Below are 7,500 nucleotides of genomic sequence, written 5' to 3'. Positions count from 1 at the left end.
GTTCTAGTCTTGTTTAAGTCTCTCTGTCACCCATTGCTACTTCTAATTAATTGATATGTGTTTATTTGGTATTTTACAGTGCATGTGTTTCCTTTTTGTGTGATGATGTCATTTCTAATGCTCTTCTGTTGACTACTTTGTGATATATTAACATATTCTATGTAAACACAAAATGTACCATGAAACTAAGACCTAGTCTGTAAATTGTCTATTCAGATGTTACTAATAAATATTTATATATAGTACATTTCTCTTGTTATTGTGGAGTTATGCACACAACGTCCCAAAAGCAGCCAGAGCAACCACATACAGAAGTGATGTAGTGTGTGTGTGTGTGTGTGTGTGTGTGTGTGTGTGTGTGTGTGTGTGTGTGTGGTGTGTGTGTGTCTGTGTGTGTGTGTGTGTGAGTGTGTGTGTGTGTGTGTGTGTGTCAGCGAGAACAACCACACCCAGAGAGCCACAGGTGATGTTGTGAACTACATAGAATAGCTGTATCAGGAAAATGACACACACACACTGTGCTGTAGGGAGGGGGGTGGAGGGCTGTAGATAGGGGGGTGGAGGGCTGTAGATAGGGGGGTGGAGGGCTGTAGGGAGGGGCGGTGGGGGGCTGTAGGGAGGGGGGGTGGGGGGCCTGTAGATAGGGGGGTGGAGGGCTGTAGGGAGGGGGGGTGGGGGGCTGTAGGGAGGGGGGGTGGGGGGCCTGTAGATAGGGGGGTGGAGGGCTGTAGGGAGGGGGGGTGGAGGGCTGTAGATAGGGGGGTGGGGGGCTGTAGATAGGGGGGTGGAGGGCTGTAGATAGGGGGGTGGAGGGCTGTAGGGAGGGGCGGTGGGGGGCTGTAGGGAGGGGCGATGGGGGGCTGTAGATAGGGGGGTGGGGGGCTGTAGGGAGGGGGGTGGAGGGCTGTAGGGAGGGGCGGTGGGGGGCTGTAGATAGGGGGGTGGAGGGCTGTAGGGAGGGGGGGTGGGGGGCTGTAGGGAGGGGGGTGGAGGGCTGTAGGGAGGGGCGGTGGGGGGCTGTAGATAGGGGGGTGGAGGGCTGTAGGGAGGGGGGTGGGGTCAGAGAGTGTCTGCATCTCTCAGTAGTGACGTCTTTCAACACCAGGACCCTCTGCTGCAGTAATTACTGTTTGGAAAATAAATAATTTAACAGCAGCAGGACCTCTCAGAAGTGCAAGGCACAGCCATGCTGGGTGTGTGTGTGTGTGTGTGTGTGTGTGTGTGTGTGTGTGTGTGTGTGTGTGTCTCATAGCTGCTCAGCAAAGTCAGGCAGCGGGGGACGCTCTCTCTGAAGAGGGACATGGAGGGGGGCAACAGACACAGTACACAAACACACACACACACACACACACACATACACACACACAAGCGAACACACACAAAAGCACACACACAAGCACACACACACACACCTACACACTCTCTCTCTCAAGGGACATGGGGGCCAGTAGGGAAATATAGGAGCTCAAGCCAGGCGTGTATGGACTCATCTCTTCACCTCATCCTCACCCCGTAGTGTAATGTGTGTGTGTGTGTGTGTGTGTGTGTGTGTGTGTGTGTGTGTGTGTGTGTGTGTGTGTGTGTGTGTGTGCTGTTCTCACATCTCTTCACCGCATCCTCACCCTGTGGTGTAGTCTTCAGAGAGGCGCCGCCAGAGACAAAAAGACACTTTTCGGGACCAAAACAGCGTTTTGTTCGTGAATGAAATACAGTATGTCTTTTCAATGGATCTCACTCTCTGAATGCTACTGATTAAACTCAGTCTTTACAACCTTTAATGAAACCTCTTTAATAAATGTTTAATCTAATTGGACTGCCCACCTCTTTCCTCTGTAACCTTGGTTACCTAATGGTGCATGTGTGCGTGTGTGTGTGTGTGTGTGTGTGTCTGTGTGTGTGTGCGTGTGTGCGTGTGTGTGTGCGCAGTCCTGCATGTGTGTGTGTGTATGAGTGTGTGGTCCTGCATGTGTGTGCACGCTTGCATTCGCGCGTGTGTGAGTGTGTGCGTGTCCGTGTGTGTATGCACATGCGTGCGTGTGTGTGTGTGTGTGTGTGTGTGTGTACCCCCTGAGGCTGGAGGTGGTATGTTGGGAGACCCAGGGGACGTGTTAATTCAAACAGCTGACAGGGAACTAACTGCTGCTATCAGATCTCAGCAGGCTGGTCGATGGAGGACAGCCTCACGCAAACAACCGCCGTGAGGACAGCCAGCCATAACGAGGGCCTGGAGCCATGACACCCTCAACGCAATTAACGGCGGGAACGAGGAAATGTGTGTGTGTGTGTGTGTGTGCATGTGTGTGTGTGCGTATGTCTGTGAGTCTGTGTGCGTGTCTGTGTGTGTGTGTGCGTGTGTGTGTGCACGCGTGTGCATGCGTCTATGTGTGCATCAGGCATGCCTGCATGCCTGCATGCGAGCGAGCGTGTGTGTGTGTGTGTGTGTGTGGGTTCATTCTCAGATCGGCGACTTTAGATTGGCTTTCCATCTCACCACACACACCCTCCATAAAGCCTGTGCAGTATCACAGCTTATGGCGAGGCCCTCTGCTGAGCACCGACGGGAAGTCAACCATGAGATATCCTTAGTGATTCCATAACAGGAGATATGAAACTGTATCAAACACCATTCCTGATTCCATTCCATACATTACAATGAGCCCGTCCTCCGTTTTCTACCTCCACCAGCCTCCAGGTTCTCAACCCTTCTCCCTGTCTCTCCATTACCTTCCCACACAGATCTATAAGCGCTGGACTGATCCATGGCAACATTGGTAGCTTCTGAACATCTGGGGTTGTGTTCATTCAGGTGGAAGCAGCCTTGTAATGGGTTTCTGAAACAGAGCTGTGGTTGGGGTGGGGTGGGGTGGTGTGGTTGGGGTGGGGTGGGGTGGTTGGGGTGGTGTGTGTGGTGTGTGTGGGGTGTGGCCTGGATCTGACCTGTGTTTGCGTTGGGCAGCATCTGTTACGCTCTGCGTGACTCGAGACGCTTCAGCGGAGTCGTGAACTAATGTGACCGTCGGAGTCACACATGCTCCCCACAGCCTACACACACACACACACACACACACACACACACACACACACACACACACACACACACATGCTCCCCACAGCCTCTCCTCACTGAACCTGTAGACGAGGCACAAATGGGTACACACACACACATGCGCGCATTCACACACACACACACACACACACACACACACACACACACACACACACACACATGCATGCATTCATACACACACACACACACACACTTGTCTCACACACACACACACACACACACACACATGCGCGCATTCACACACACACACATGCACACACACACACACACACACACATGCATGCATTCATACACACACACACACACACACACATGCGCGCATTCACACACACACACACACACACACACACACACACACACACACACACACACATACACACACACACACACACAAATTCACACACACACACACTTTTCTCTCTCTCTCACACACACACACACACACACACACACACACACACACGCATTCACACAAACACACACACACAAGCAAATTCACACAAACACACACACACACGTGCAAATTTACACACACACACACACACACACACACACACACACACACACACACACACACACACAGACTCCTCCCACACGATACACTGAGCTGAGCAGCTGACCAGCGTATGTTGTGATGACGTCCTGTTCTGACGTGGTTCACAGTGACTATCCCCTCGGTAGACCCTGACCTAAATGGCTACTCAGACTCCCATCCACACACAGCTCTGCCAAAGCTACGCTAGGCTAGCATAGCTACATCTGGTGTGGCCTTACCAGTGGTCTCTTTGACCATGTGCCCTATTCTGGCAAATACTGGGCACCTTTTCAAACAAGAGCCTACAGCTTTGAAGGGTCGGGCAGAAGAGGTCATAGGCGAACTTACTGTAAGAATTTGGTGCCCCCACAACTATTTAAAGTAAATAGAGGCCTAGAATATAGAAGCAGAGCTTCTGACTTTGGAGTATTTCATTTTTTACTATTGCTCTGTTTGATATATTTTGATTGCGGCAATGGAGTGGACTTCTGATAACAGCTAGAACACAGTGTCCTGCTCTGTGACTGTGATATCGTATGGAGGTGTCCAGCATGAATTAAAGATGAGGTTTACCCCTCCGTGTTATCCCGTCGAGCCCAGAGAGTTTGTGGCCCGCAGAGCCTGGCGCAGGGAAGGAGAAGACGGGGTAGAGAAGCAGCTCAGCCTTTGGTCAAGGTCTCATCTCTGCATGTGACTTCATACCCTGCAAGACAAGGATGTAAACAGCTCACTGTTGATTTGAAACCCAAAACCTGTTACGGTAGGATTTCGATTCCTCCCATAAGAAAAGACCAATCAGTGCAATGCTAAATCTGACGTAGAGCAAGGTATAACTGTGAATGCACAGTTCTAGAGAATTATACTTTGATAAATAGCTGATCCAGAACTTTCTCCCGGGCACCTATCTTGTCTGCTGCTTTTGCATCTATTTATGATCTTGTACTCTGAAGATCAACCGCCTGCTCCTTCATTATTGATCACGTCGAGTCCTTCAGCTTGTTTTCTTTTCCTTGAGACTTCATTGATTTTCTCAGTCATATTCCAACTGCACAGTCATTAAAGGGGCAATATGGGATTGGTACTGTGCATCCATTTTTGGACCTGAAATAGATACATTGATTATTGAAGAATATAACTTAGAAATGCCTCATGGTCTTCCTTCAACTATCTTACCCACTCAGAAGCCAAAATATAAGATTGTTTTATGCCATTGTTGGGGGTTGGGTCCATCCGTTGTGTTTGGGAAAAGCACCTGTCATTCCACAAGTCTGTGCACGGCCCTGCTTGTGGTCCAAGCAGGGCCTGCCTATGGCCCCAAGTTTGAGCATTGATTACTTTATCTTATGATGACTGACGGATAGATGACTCACTTACTTAAACAAATGTATTTGTTGTAGGTCGCTTTGGATAAAGGCGTCTGCTAAATGCCATAAATGTAAAATGTGGACATTCCTGTGTCTGTTCTAGTTTAACTCACCAACTGCCAAAGCATTCCGGAACACTCACCACCTAGAGTGCCGAGTGTTCTATGGTATTTTACCTAGCAACAACACTCTGATTGGCTACAAAATGAAGCATCATCATTTATGCACATTTGGTGAATAAAGTCACCCTTGGCACTCGAGAATGTTGACAATTTGGGCGACTTTATTCACTCTCGGCACTGAATGAGTTAAACACATACATTCATTCTTCTCATCTTTTGCCCTCAAATTAAACTATGGCCAGCCAGGACAGGCGGGGGCAGGCTAACCAGGGGTTTGTCCAATCACAGCGGAGGACTCCCTGTGTCTCAGCTGGTAGAGCACGGCGCTAACAACGCTTAGGTTGTGGGTTTGATTCCCGCTGGGATCATATATACTGAAATGTATGCACTCACTGCAACGTAAGTCGTTTTGGATAAAAGCGTCAGCTAAATGGCATATATAATGTATGTATACACTCCCACTGTTTGTTCTTCTTCTTCTTCCTTAATTCAATCTGCAGGATATTAACAACAGACATCGTTACATCATAACCGAAGAGGCAATCTATTTCAGACGAGGGAGAATGAATAGTAGCAGGGAAAAAGCTCATTAACTGTTGGTTTGAATTATGGATAACTTCTGATTAATGCCAAAACAAACTCCACTTTTATTAACGTTTTAAAACCCCTTTTAAATGTCATTATGAAGTTTTAAATGTATGTCATTATGAAGTTGCCAATGGTTGAATGTTTGTTTGGGTGACAGATACCGCTCTCCACGCACGCACACACACTCGCACGCACGCACGCACGCACGCACGCACGCACGCACGCACACACTCGCACGCACTCACACACGCACTCTTCTCATTATTGTTGTGAGGTAAACAGGAAATTGAACTCTCCCCAGTATCCCTGGCTATTATTGTAAAACACGCACACACACACACACACACACACACACCCCTCCCTCCTGCATCATGAAGCTGTCTAAACCTGTACAGTGGGTCCATCAGTTTCTGGTTTGCTCTGTGATTGGCGTTGGTGCCGCCTGGCCGTTCTTTACGCTTCCTCCCTAGTCCTAGCCCTAGTCCTAGTCCTAGTCCTAGCCCTAGCCCTAGCTCTAGCCCTAGCCCTAGCCCTAGCCCTAGCCCTGCCCTAGCCCTAGCCCTGGCCCTGGCCCTAGCCCTAGCCCTAGCCCTAGCTCTAGTCCTAGCCCTAGCTCTAGTCCTAGTCCTAGCCCTAGCCCTAGTCCTAGCCCTAGCCCTAGCCCTAGTCCTGGCCCTAGCCCTAGCCCTAGCCCTAGTCCTAGCCCTAGCCCTAGTCCTAGCCCTAGCTCTAGTCCTAGCCCTAGCCCTAGTCCTAGCCCTAGCCCTAGCCCTAGCCCTAGTCCTAGCCCTAGCCCTAGCTCTAGTCCTAGCCCTAGTCCTAGTCCTAGTCCTAGCCCTAGCCTATATCCCTAGCCCTAGTCCTAGCCCTAGCCCTGGCCCTAGCCCTAGCTCTAGCCCTAGCCCTAGCCCTAGCCCTGGCCCTAGCCCTGGCCCTAGCCCTAGCCCTAGCTCTAGCCCTAGCCCTAGCCCTGGCCCTAGCCCTGGCCCTAGCCCTAGCCCTAGCTCTAGCCCTAGCCCTGCCCTAGCCCTGGCCCTGGCCCTAGCTCTAGCCCTAGCCCTAGCCCTAGCCCTAGCTCTAGCCCTGGCCCTAGCCCTAGCTCTAGCCCTAGCCCTAGCTCTAGCCCTGCCCTAGCCCTAACCCTAGCCCTGCCCTAGTCCTAGCCCTGCCCTAGTCCTAGCCCTAGCCCTAGCCCTAGCCCTAGCCCTAGCTCTAGCCCTAGCCCTAGCCCTAGCCCTAGCCCTGGCCCTAGCCCTAGCCCTAGCCCTAGCCCTAGCCTATATCCCCAGTAGCGTGATTTATGGCCAGGTTGTCTGAGTGGAGTGGTGGAGGGAGCGTTGACATTACTCTCCCTGCAAGCAGCACTTAGTTGAGAGAGCAGCAAATGAGGTCACTTAGTCTGCAAACACTCTCCCGCCATCTGGGGGGTTCCACACGTCCACTACTGATAGCTCCTAATTGCACTGTCTATATCACACAGACAGGGGAGGCTGGCGGAGGCAGAAACCGGAGGACGGGGCGCCCGTTGTAACCCACGGAACGGAGCGAGGAACGGGATCCGACGCGCGTTGATCTGATCCCGTTCCTCATCCCGTCCCGTGCGTTACAGCGAGCCCCCCGTCCTCCGATTCCTACCCCCACCGGGCCTCCTTCTGCACCGCAGAGCAGTTAATGGCTTCAGACAGCGGCCCGAGCCATCGTCTCTGACCGGGGCCCGTTGAATTATAGACATGTTTGTGATCCGGCGGGGGTTTCCATGCCAAAAACAAAAAACATTGGCAGGTCCACTCTGGAATTCTTGCCCTCCAAGAAACTCGAAAGCAT

The sequence above is a fragment of the Argentina silus genome (genome assembly GCF_951799395.1).
Source record: "Argentina silus genome assembly, chromosome: 3".
Taxonomy (NCBI): Eukaryota; Metazoa; Chordata; class Actinopteri; order Argentiniformes; family Argentinidae; genus Argentina; species Argentina silus.
The sequence above is the reverse complement of the archived record's forward strand: the minus strand, read 5'-3'. Positions refer to the sequence as shown.